This window comes from Musca autumnalis, unplaced genomic scaffold (assembly GCF_047663935.1).
Source record: "Musca autumnalis isolate F117 unplaced genomic scaffold, ASM4766393v1 scaffold_3, whole genome shotgun sequence".
In the NCBI taxonomy this organism is placed as follows: Eukaryota; Metazoa; Arthropoda; class Insecta; order Diptera; family Muscidae; genus Musca; species Musca autumnalis.
The window spans coordinates 146,485,457-146,498,951 of record NW_027411866.1 but is presented as its reverse complement, the minus strand read 5'-3'; the positions used below and the strand labels follow the sequence as shown (position 1 = coordinate 146,498,951).

Below are 13,495 nucleotides of genomic sequence, written 5' to 3'. Positions count from 1 at the left end.
TCTATCTCAATTATTGCGGAAGCTAGAGTGATTACAACAGACGGACAGACAGACGGACAGACGGACATGGCTAGATCGTCTTAGAATTTTATCCTGATCAAGAATATATATACTTTATAGGGTCGCAAATGATTACTTCGATGTGTTACAAACGGAATGACAAACTTAATATACCCTCCATACTATGGTGGAGGGTATAAAAACAAATCTTTTTTGTGACATTTCAAGGAGTGTCTCAAAATATTCATACAACCTTTACCACTAACATCCATATGTGGGCGTTGAAATAAATAAACTTCACAAATATGCTATTATATTTTATTTAGTTGAAGTGTATTGTTATTTTGAATGATTTTTATACAATGCTGTCTTTAGTACAACGAAGTCAGTAAACCCTGAATTAGGATTTCATACCATATTTTGAGTCATAAACAATTTTTAAGAATTAATTTTTATTTTAATTTTTTTGGAGTGATTATTTGGCGCTGAAATCTATTTTTTTATTGCTAGTTTTGTTTAGAAGGGTTAGACTTGCCGGCCATTTGTTATCCACTTCTATGCACCAACATTAACCCATCAACAATTCGATATCCACATGAGCAAAATAATTCATTACAAACTAATTTAAACAATCTACCTTCTGCCTTGTCTGTAGTCTGAAAAAGGGTATTTGCCTATAATTTTAATGTATTTGTCTATAATTTAATGCCAAACCACTTACTTTTTACATTACTAAGTAACAAATAACAGAGTTGACCGCAAGGAGTATCTTCGGTAAATTTCAAAAATGTTGAAAGTTTGTGGGGAGGTACGCTAAGGTGTAGACCAATATGGCCTATTTTCGAACTTAAAATAAGTTTGGATAAATACAATGTATGTCATTTTTTTGTCATGGTTTATTAATCACATTCTGACACTACACCGTGATAGAACACCAAAAATAAGACTAACGTGTACCGGCGTTTTTTATACCTTCAGCATTTATGCTAACGAGGGTATATACACTTCCATACGGGCAAAATGTGCCTCATCGAAATAATGGTTTTAGACCCCAAGTATGTTTGGACGAAATGTGTTTCAGAAAATTTGGAGTCGTTTGAGCAATGTCCGTCCGTCTGTCTGTCCGTCTGTCTGGCTGGCTGGTGCGCACGATAACTCTCGAACGGATGAACCGATTCCTTTCAAATTTTGGCTTTCGTAATATTTTGCCCAAGCTTAGTTTAAGTTCGAAGATGGGCTATATCGGTCCACTCCTTCCGGAAAATTTGTGGGCACGATAACTCTTGACGGGAGTAACCGATTTGGTCCATACTTTGCCCATCGTAAAATGTGTACCCGACTTAGATAATGTTTCAATATAGGCTCAATCTCCTTCGAGTACCTTCCACACAAAATTTCGGAAAAGTTCAGTTTAGAGCCATCTCTCGAATCGCTCTGATTTTTGTTTTAGCAACTTGTATTGACTGCCTTCATACGACGGTACAAGTTTCATTAGGAGCAAGTCCATACTTCCTGAGAAAATAGCCTGAAAGTGGCAAAAAACCCCTATGGCACCGTGTGTATTGGTTGGCGCGCAAGATAACTCTCGATCGGATCTGCCGATTCGGTCCAAAATTTGGCCTTAGTAATATTTTGTCCAAACATAGTTTAAGTTTGAAGATAAGCCATATCGGTCCACTCCTTCAGGCACCTCCCCCACAAAAGTTCAAAAATGTTCGGAAAATTTGTTCATACTGTATCTCTTGAAGGGAGTGGCCGAATTGGTCCATACATATCCTAATATATCTGCTAGATATAGATCAGGTTAAAATATGGACTATATTTGTCCACACAATCCGGTACCTCCCACACAAAATTTCGGATAAGTTCACTTTAAGACCTGCTATCGAATCACTTTGATTTTTGTTGAAGCAACTTGCATTCGCTGCCTCAATTACGATGGTAAACGTTTTTTCAGGGGCAAGTTCATATTTCTTGAGCAAACATCCCGAAGGGTGTAAAAACCCCCTATGGCACCATATGTAGTGGCTGGAGATCCACTTCCATAATGGTCAATGTAGATCCATTCCTTTTAGTATTTCCTCCGCAAAACTTTTGATCTCTAATCCCAGTGAACATTTTTGTCGGCTCAAATGCCCAAAATTTTTAAAAACCCCTAAATACATATGATTTTTTGGGAAAAAATTGTTTCAATATACACAGGCTGAGGGTATATCTCTGTTGGCAAGGCCGACTGATACTTTTTTACTTGTTTTCTATCACTTCACTTTCGCGATTATGGGCCCACAGAGACATGAGGCTTTGATGTCAAAAGAGATCATTTTGTCAGGCACATATCTTCTAAACCGCTTGAAATTTGGGATTACTCATGGGGTCAAAGTTGTAGGCCTCATCCTAAAAAATCCATTCGACCTCATCTTCAAGGTCAAAATCGTAAAGGTCCAATTTCCATTATGGTTTTTTTTCTCGGATTTTAGTCTGTAGATATCAAACCGATCAAAATCTAAGAAAACAACCAACTAGAAATTTTTCGTTAGATCTCAATAAAAAAACTTTCTAGAACATTAGAACTCTGTAGAACAGAACTTTGGAAAGGTTTGTTATTTACCGACCTGAACCTGATATAAAATAATCGAATTCTGAGCTGGATGAACCATTCCTAGAATCTTTATATATTCTTGAAAGTTGTGCCGGGACACGTGTCTTCTTATTTTTTGTGTTCTACCACGCTGCGGTGTCAAAATATGGTTAATAATTTTCGTGTCGCATAGTGACATTGTGAGATCCAAAGTTTGTGAGATCCAAAGTCGGTTGCACCGTTTAAGAAATATCGCGCCTACCATTTTGGCGAATATCGTTGATCCTTTGTGGGGGAGTTACCGGAAGGAGGGGACCAATAATAGCCATATTCGAAATTTATCTAAAATTCGAAGAAATATTAAGACATGCAAAGTTTGGACCAATGCAGTATCCGCAACGCAGTTGTGGTCTGCATCAACCAGTAGCCACATGTGGTGGCAGCGCAAGTTGCTTCAACAAAAATAGAAGCGATTCGTGAGCAGATCTTAAAGTGAACTTATTGTGTGGGAGGTACCCGAAGGAGTGGACAAATATAGTCCATATTTAAACCTGGTCTATATCTGCTAGATATATTAGGATGTGTAAAGTATGGACCACATCGGTCACTCCCTTGAAGAGTTATCGTGCGAGTTATGTAGATTAAAAAACATAAAACATATTTTGTTTAATTATTTAATTCAGACTTTATTTCTTTCTTAAACGTTACAACTTGCCGGTTTAAACTCCACATTAGAACCGACTTCAAAATAAGATGTGAACAATATTTAAAACATAATTTGTAACAACTAAAAGTAACTGTTGATAAAATGAGTGAATCGATTACAACAACAAAAGTGACTTAAAAATAGATAAAAAGAAACGTAATGAATGAATGTACTAAGATAGAGATGATGATGAAATTATAAGGAATTAATAGTAAATGAATGCATAATGGAATATTTGACAATAGATTAAATGATAGATTATTGTACAGTGAATGACAAAATTTAATAAAGGTTTTTAGACTAATATATAACTTGCGCACAATATTTCCGAACACTTTTGAACTTTTGTTGGGGAGGTATCTGAAGCAGTGGACCGATATAACTTATTATCGGACTTAAACTAAGTTTGGACAAAATATTACGAAGGCCAAATTTTGGACCGAATCGGCAGATCCGTTTGAGAGTTATCTTGCTCTCTTCTCCAACCACTACACACAGTGTCATAGGGTTTTTTTGAAACCTTCAGGCTATTTACGCAGGAAGTATGGACTTGCCGCTAATGGAACTTGTATCGTCGTATGGGGGACAGCAAATACAAGTAGTTAAAACAAATATCAAAGCGATTCGAGAGGTGGCCCAAAACTGAACTTTTCCGAAATTTTGTGTGAGAGGTAACAGAGGGTGTGGACCGATTGATTCCATGTTGGGACCTCATCTAAGTCAGGTAGAAGTTTCACGATGTGCAAAGTATGGATCAAATCGGTTACTCCCTTCAAGAGTTATCGTGCGCACAAATTTTCCGAACATTTTCGAACTTTTGTGGGGGAGTTACCGGAAGGAGTGGACCGATATAACCCATCTTCGAACTTTAACTAAGTTCAGGCAAAATATTTCCATACCCAAAATTTGGTTCGAATAGGTTGATCGAGAGTTATCGTGCCCACCTGCCAGATAGACAGACTGACGGACTTTGCTAAATCGGCTCCAAATTGTCTGAAACGGATTTCGTCCAAACATACTTGGGGTCTAAAACCACTATTTCGATGAGGCACATTTTGCCGGTATGAAAGTGTATATACCCTCGTTAGCATAAATGCTGAGGGTATAAAAAGCTACGGCAACACCGAAGCAAATCATGCGAACATTTTCCCAGAAAAACTATCACTGAACTAATGAGAGAATACTCTTCCCAGGACAAGGCAGACATCCAAAGGGAAAAGGGAGACTCAAATCAATGCTTGAACTTTGATACATACACTCCACGCCAGTAGTATAGAACACCTACATTTTTGTTAATGTTATCTTATTTATGCCAAACCGAATGAATCTGCATTTTTAATTTTGCAGGGATTTAAAGCATATGAGGATGTATGAGCCATACTTCCTGAGCAAATAGCCTGAAAAGTGAAAAAACCCTATGACATCACTAAGGTTGGAGCGCAAGATAATTCTTGAACGGATCTGCAGACTCGGTTCAAAATATTTTGTCCAAACTTAGTATAAGTTCGAAGATAAGCTATATCGATCCACACCTTCAGGTACCTGCCCACAAAAGTTCAAAAATGTTCGGAAAAATTTACTTTACACATCCTAATACATCTGCCATATGTATATCAGGTTTGAATATGGACTATATTTGTCCACTCGATTGGGTAATTCCCACACAAAATTTTGGATAAATTCACTTTAAGACCTGCTCTCGAGTCATTTTGATTTATGTTGAAGCCACTTGCATTCGCTCGCTACCTCAATTACACCGGTAAATTATTTTTCAGGGCAAGTCCATACTTCTTGAGAAAACAGCCCATAAGGTGTCCAAACTTAGTTTCAGTTCGAAGATTGGCAACAACGTCCTGTACCTCCCTCCAATATTTGAAAAATGTCGCTAAAATGGTATGCACGATATCCCTTGAACGGGGCAACCAAATTTATCCAAACGTTGGATCTCCTAATATTTTGTCCAAATTTAGTTTAACATCTTATTATGTTACCTCCCCCACAAAAGTTCATCAATTGTGTCGATTTGTCCGTATTTGAAAGTTTTAATTCACATAGGAGGGTGTATCTCTGTCGGCAAAACCGACTGATACTTTTTACTTGTTCTTTTATTAAAGTCTGTTATGTATTTCTTTGGGATTTTTATGTACCTATGTGTCTGTTGTTGCTTTTGTGTTTGGTATTTCTAAGCATTTCAATAAACCACCACCATTTATAAATATGTGTATATGTTAGAGATAGCCAGTGAGCGCTTACTGAGCGCAAGTGAGTATACATTTCAATGTGTTTTACATTGAAATTTACGCTCCCTTGCTCTCAGTAAGCGCCCTCTGGTGCATGTGTTTGTTTTTTGTTTGCTTCTGGGTTTGTATTTATATCTAAACAAATATTTGTTTGCAGGACCCAAACACAAATTTGTTTGCAGGACCCAAACATAAGTTTGTTTGCAGGACCCAAACATATGTTATATTTGGGACTGTTGCAAAAAATATATGTTTGCTGCAAAATATGTTTGGGACATATGTTAAAGAGGTCTTTTTCACCCCGTGTAGGCATATAATGAACATACTGGTACAAAAGAAAGGCAATCCTTCACTTCTACTTCAGTTTCTTCGAATGGCGCGACCAAGATATTCTTTCGAATCTCGATATCTACATTTCATCGATCTTACCTCAGAGCCCATTGAAATTGATAGAACAGGCAAATTCAGGGGTTGGACAAGCAAAAAATATGTATGATTTCTAGACATTCTTAGAATTTTATGTTAAGTGAGGTCGGCTAAGGACAAATCGACTTAAATAATATATGTATGTAAATTGGCCAAATGAACTTCTCACACAAAAAATTTTGATTGGAGATATTATCACTGTTGTCATTCAGTTTTCAACTCACAACCGAATGATGTAGCCATACCTTCTTCTTAAAATTCAGTACCCATTTAACTAAAGGCTTATAGTTCGTTTTTTCTCACATGTACCTCAAAAATCAGTTCATGGTTCGAGTAGACACTCTAAACTAGGCTACATTTGAAAACAATAACAAATACAACAATAAAATATGCAAACTATTTTTGTTTAAAGAAAATTGTTTCACACCTTGCGAAAGAGAATTAATCCCCTCTGGGCAAAACAAAGGAAACATTAAAACAACTAAAACAAAAGCAAATATGCTGGTGTTCCTACGTACACCGATGATGATGCTGATACGACGATCACAGACGACAACAAAATAAAAACAAAGCAAAAACTACATGAAATACTCAATGAATGTCATAAATTGTGCAAAATAGCTAAAGAAAAATACAAAAACAAAGGCAACAAAAACAATAACAAAACATAAAAGCCAACATTGCCCAAAAGTACAATGACATACATGGCAATGTGGTATCACATCTCATTTCAACTAGCATAGAAACAGACAGACAACTAGTTGCAATACAAAACCCTAATCTATGTTGTTGAACCGCAGATACCCATACAGGCGGACTATTAAGAATGACAACAATGTTGTTTTTGGGGTGATGCCGCAATACCAATTGCTGACACTCAAAAGACAGCAACACCAGTAGACCGGAGTTGGTGACGAAAAATAAAAAAAAAAATCAAAACAATAACAGACGTCTTCTTGTAGCCAGCCATTGTTAGATGTTGCTGGTGGCTTGGTTTTCTTAGCTAGTGGCGTTTCATTGGCTTCAAATAATGAAAATGGTATTAAAGACAAATAAAGAAGTTAGACTTTGCTTGTAACAGCTATTTACTAAAAATTGGCTTGGAAAGATGACATTGGGAGGTAAAAATGTATGAACTTTAATTTATTGATGAGTTCTCAAAATGTAAATTATCCTTGTAATTACGTATTAAATACAGTTTTGCCACTGTATTAAATACAAAATACAAAATTGCCAGTATTGAAGATGACAAAGATGTTCACATAAGCAAATATTAAATATTCGTTTTTTCTCTAATGTGGGATTCTAAATATGAATGTGGGCAAATTTAGACATCAAAGGTCGGTCGTTTGTCAACAACACCAAAAATATTCTCTAATAGCTCATGTCATTCTTCCCACTACTGTTCACATCTGGCATATTTTTATCTTAATAAATAGCTTCTCAAAACAATTTTGTTTACAAAAATATTTTTTTATTTTGAATATAATTAATAGATTCTTGGGTAATCACACCCTAAAAGGGATAAATGCTTACACTTGTGTTTGCTCACTGCCAATGGATCAAAATATCTAAACTGAGATCATCACATTGAGCATTGTGTTTAATTTAGCTTTCTAATCACGTTGTTAGATTTCAATTGAACACATGATTGATATAAAGCATTTCGTTTTCATAGTTGAAAAATTGTGATAGAAGATGTAAAGCTTTAGAATTTATTTTGCAATTTCATTTAAAATACTGCTTATACATTACATAGTTTAGTTCTTTAAAAAATTGTTTTTTATATCTAATATTTGCTTCTTATTTTCAGATTTCCTGCGAATAGCATTAAAAAGGTAAGTTGTTTTTATTTTTTATACCCTCAACCTTTAGACTGACGAGGGTATGCATATTAGGGTTACGACCTTTTTAATACCTTATATCCCTGTATCATATTTTGACGAGTTTTTACGTACTTGTATGAGCTTTTTTGACAATCTTTTAAAATTACTATGAGCAGATATGGTAAAAACCAAATTTCTTTTGCAATTGCATTTGAAAAAATTAGTCGAACTTCCGAGTTATGGCGTGATTAAGTTTCTGCTGAAGATCCTGTAAGGCATCTGAAATTAGCATTATATCTTTGTCAACCGTTGTTTCAGCTTATTTATGAGATGATATGTCTGCAGTCAAATCGAAAGACGATTATTTTTGTAGAGCATTTCGACCTTCTAACTCGCTTCCTTCAATGTCCTTTCGTCCTTTATTTTAAGAACCGCTATAAAGTTACTACAAGATGACGTTTTTCAGCTTCCAAATGTTCTGAAAAAATGTCGTTCAGAAAATTTTAGGTAGGGTTCTCAGTGACAACTTATCAATATTGTCGCGTTTTCATAGTCCTTTTGCGCATTTAACTGGTTTTTGTTCAGAAAAAGGCTATGTTTTGTTTTTGTATAATCGTTATTTACTGGTTGTTCTAATATACCGAATATACAACAAGTAAAAAAGTGTCAGTCGGCTTTGCCGCCAGATATATACCCTTAGCCAATGTGAAGTGAAACTTTCACCAGATCGAATGTTTTTAAGGTCTCTTCAGAATTGTGTGGCCCTTTTAGGACATTTGAACTTGCCGACAAAAATTTGGATTAGGAATTAACTGCACTAAGACACAAATGTTGAACTTTTGTGGCGGTGTTACCCTTAAATTTTGACAAAATATTAGGAGATCCAATGTTTGGGCCAAATTGGTTGCCCCATTCAAGTGATATCATCCTAGCATTTTATTGACATTTTTTAAATATTGGGGAGAAGTACCAGAAGTTGTGGACCGGCATTGGCCCATGAAACTAAGTTTGAATATAATATAACGAAGACCAAATGTTGAACCAAATCGGTTGAACAGTTCGAGAGTTATCGTGCTCTCCGACCGCCACATATGGTAACACAGGGATTTTTTACACCTTTCGGGCTGTTTTCCTAAGAAATATGGACTTGCCCCTGAAAAAACTTTTACCTTCGCAATGGAGGTAGCGAATGCAAATCGCTTCAACAAAAATCAAAGTGATTCGAGAGCAGGTTTTAAAGTGAACTTATCCGAAATTTTGTGTGAGAGGTACCAGAAGGAGTAGACAAATATAGTCCATATTCGAACCTGATATATATCTGGTAGATATATTAAGATGTGCAAAGTATAGATTACATCGATCACTCCCTTCAAGAGTTATCGTGCGAACAATTTTTCCAAACATTTTTGAACTTTTGTGGGGGAGGTACCAGCAGGAGTGGACCGATATGGCTTATCTTCGAATTTAAACTATGTTTGGACAAGATATTACGAAGGCCAAATTTTAGACCGAATCGCCAGATCCGTTCCCGAGTTATCATACGCTCCATCCACTACACACGGTGTCATGGGGCTTTTTACACATTTCAGGCTATTTTATCAGGAAGTATGGATTTGCCCCTGATGAAACTTGTACCGTCGTATGGGGGCAATGAATTCCAGTTGTAGCAACAAACATCAAAGCGATTCGAGAGCAGGTCCTAATTTGAACTTATCCGAAATTTTGCGAAGGAGTGGACCGATTGAATCCATATTGGAACCTCACCCAAGTCTAGTAGAAATTTCAAGATGTGCAAAGTATGGACCAAATCGGTTACTCCTTTCAAGAGTTGTCGTGCGCACAAATTTTCCGAACATTTTCGAACTTTTGTGGGGGAGGTACCGGAAAGAGTGGCCCATTTTCGAACTTAAACTAAGTTTGGGCAAAATATTACAAAAGTCAAATTTTGGACCGAATCGGTTAATCCATTCGAGAGTTATCGTGCCCTCCAGCCAGCCAGACAGACGGACGGGCATTGCTAAATCAACTCCAAATTTTCTGAAACGGATTTCGTCCAAGCATACTTGGGGTCTGAAACCATTAATTCGATGAGGCACATTTTGCCGGTATGAAAGTGTGTCGTTAGCATAAATGCTGAGGGTATAAAAACACAAAACATAGCTTTTTCTGAGCCAAAACAGGGTAAATGTGAAAAATGACCATGAAAAGGAGACAAAAGCGATTAGTTTTCAATGAGAACCCTACCTAAGATTTTCTGAGCGACATTTTTAAAGAACATTTCGGAGCTGTAAAACGTCATTTGTCGTACTTTTATAGCGGTTCTTAAAATAAATGACGAAAAGGACATTGAAGGAAGCGAGTTAGAAGGTCGAAACTAAAGTCGCCGCCTGGTGGACCAAAAAAGTAACCCCACCAATTGAAAGAACCGTACAACAACAACATTCTTAAGGTAATCTTGTGCGAAAAATTTGAACTGAGGATTTTTTGAAAGTTCAGACCCGAACGACAAAAACCATAATTGGGTTCTGTTGTGTCAAATCCAACTTGGATCTTATGGGCTCACCTAAACATAGTTAAATATTGACTTTATAAATCAATTGGGGACTGTATCTCAGAAAATAATGCTAATCTTCTTCCGTCCTCTGAAGCAAATTTGTACATAAGGACAAGAATAGCATATTTAGGGAAAATGAAATCAAAAAACTAAATTTTTATAACCTCAGCCTTTAGGCTAAAGAGTGTATTTACACTTTGATACGACACAAAAATGTGCCTCATCGAAATAATGGTTTTAGACCCCAATTATGTTTGTACGACATTTGTTTCAGACAATTTTGAGTCGATCTAGCAATGTCCGTCCGTCCGTCTGTCTGTCTATCTGTCTGGCTGGTGCACACGATAACTCTCGAACAGATCAATCGATTCGGTTCAAATTTTGGGTATCGAAATATTTTGTACAGATTTGATTTAAGTTCGAAGGTGGGCCATATAGGTCCACACCTTCAGTTACCTCCCCCACAAATGTTCAAAAATTGTCGCAAAACTTGTGCGCACGATAAATCTCGAAGGGAGTAACTTTGCATATAGTAATACTACCTCTAGGCATACATCAGGTTCGAATATGGATTATATCGGTCCACTCCTTCAGGTACCCCCCACACAAAATTTGAAATAAGTGCAGTTTAGTGACACCTCACGAATCGTTATGAAATTTTTTGTAGCAGGATGTTCGTGCGGCCTCCGTTACGTCATTGTAATTTTTTCGAGGGCAAGTCCATAGTTCCCGATATAATGACGCATAACCTCAAAAAAACACTGCACTATGTCGCAAGTTCAAATAAACGGTGGCCAAATATAAAAGGAGTTGGCGTTGGCAGATGAATTTTGGTATAAATACTTATAGTTCACTGACAATGTCGAGAGCAAAAAATTGGGAAGGTCGGTCCACGTTTTGGGATAGTCCCCATGCAACGGTACTTCTTAATGGTTCGGTATTTTGAATATTTTAGCTAAACTTATCAACCAAATTGGTTGAATTTTGAGATGCGGGGTTTTCACTTTACAAAAAACTTTTCCGATAAAAATTATGGACATAGGTCCACGTTTTGATATAGACCCCATATAACGGCACCTCCCGATTTTCGGAATTTTGAAGATTTTACATATGTTTCACGCCCAAATACGCCGAAATTTTGCATTGAGGGTTCCCAATGGACAAAAAACTTTTCTGATAAAAATTATGTATATAGGTCCACGTTTGGATATAGCTCCAATAGAACGTTATCGCCCGATTTTCTGTATTTTCAAGGTTTAAGCCACATTAAACAACCAATGTAGCTGATATTTGGTATCTAGTCTTCACCAGGTCTTGCGAAATATTTTTACAGAGAATTGTCGGTATTGGTTCACGTTTTGATATAACCATGTGTAGTGGCTGGAGCGCACTACAGCACTCGAAGTGGTCAACGGATTTGGTCCAAAATTTGGCTCACAGTTTCAATTCACATAGGCTGAGGGTATATCTCTGTCGGCAAAGCCGACTGATACTTTTTTACTTGTTTGTCTCTAATTATATCCTACACAACCTTGTGGTAAGGGGTATTATGTCTTTGGGCATTAGTTTGTAACATGCAAAAGGAAACGAGATATACTCGTAGTTCCTTTTAGGGATATCCATAGAATCACTTTCTGAGTCGATTTACCCATGTCCGTCTGTCTGTCCATGTATTTTTGTAAACAAAGTACAGGTCGCATTTATTATCCGATTCGCATGAAAACTGGGGAAGATAGTTTTTTGGCCAAAGGACGAACGCTGTTTATTTTGGTAAAAATCGGTTTAGATTTGGATATAGCCCCCATATATATCTTCGCCCGATTTAAGGCACTTGGTGCACGAAACACGCTATTTTTGTCCGATTTTAATGAAATTTGGAATGTGTGACGGTGGTTAGTCTAGAAATCATATCGAAATCGGTTCACATTTGGATATAGCTCCCATAAATATTTGAGGTATTTGATGCACGAAACACGCTATATATGTCCAATTTTGATGAAATTTGGACTATGTGACGGAATTTGTTCTACAAACAAATGTGAAAAATTATATCGCAATCTGTTCTAATTTGGATTTAGCTCCCATATATATTTTACATATTCCCAGTGGTGTAGGGTATTATATAGTCGGCCCTGCCCGACTTTGATCCTTTCCTTATTGGTTTTAAAATATATATGTAAAAGTTCCACAGTTTGTGTACAATTCACACTATATTTCCAAAACTGTTAAATTTTCGTAATGTTTTCTTTTGGGAAAATATTTGCTGGAATGATGGAATAATACACAACTCTTCAGAACATGTCATTGTTGTAAAATGCCGCTATAACGTTGTTTTTAGTATATTTTTCAAACAAAATTTAATAAATATGACGTGTCAACAATGTTTGAAATACATGTTGTAACAGATATGATACAAAATACCGCTGAAACAACACGAAATATGCATTTAAGAGTTTCAGAATGTTCTGAGAACATTATTTGGAAGTTTTTTTTTGCCAATGGTTACTTGGTTCAAATCCCAATAGTTTAACTGATACCTACTAGAATTCTAGATATTATGTAAAACGTTATATATTTGATCGGTTTCGATTGCCTAGATGAAGTTTTTCTTAAGTGGTCTGTTCAACAGATAAGTTCTACTAGTTTAGGGCTACAATATTGCTGAAGACAGCCAGGCCAAATTCCTATTCGTTTCTGAGATAAAGGTCCGACAAATGCAAATAAATTAGTTGTAGCCATGTTTAGATGTGGCCATAATGTCTAAAGACAGACAATGACAATTTTCATTATCATGAAAATGAGTTTACCTATAAGAGGTGTGAAGGGGGTAAAACTCTGTACACAAGGTTCTGTAATCTGAAAATTTTCTTTGTTTTTAAATTCGTAACACTCAAACCAATGCAAAGCAATGAAAATATCAACATTTTCATATGATGTCATATGTGTGTGGACGTCAATGAAAATTTAAAAGAGAATAACAAAGAATTTCCTAATGAAAATTTTCCTAGTTTGGCATAAGACTACGATTTTCCAAATCCATTGCTTTTTATCAACAACACTTCCTGCCCTTGATTGCCATACCAAATTTTGTAACTTTTAGTAATTTTCGTAAACATATCACGGTGCTCTTGAAACAATTTTAAATGGAAGGTGGTTACACCTTGG

At 36.3% G+C, this 13,495-nt stretch overlaps 1 protein-coding gene across 4 annotated transcripts in view; it reads left to right on the top strand.

Moving 5' to 3' along the window:
- LOC141397879 (uncharacterized) overlaps window positions 1-13,495 on the top strand; it is a 283,294-nt gene that overhangs the window by 154,594 nt on the left and 115,205 nt on the right. For all 4 annotated transcript variants that reach the window (XR_012411544.1, XM_073974708.1, XM_073974709.1 and 1 more), the window contains one exon: window positions 7,764-7,788. The gene's annotated coding sequence lies outside the window, so the exon portion shown is untranslated. The remainder of the gene's footprint in view (window positions 1-7,763; window positions 7,789-13,495) is intronic.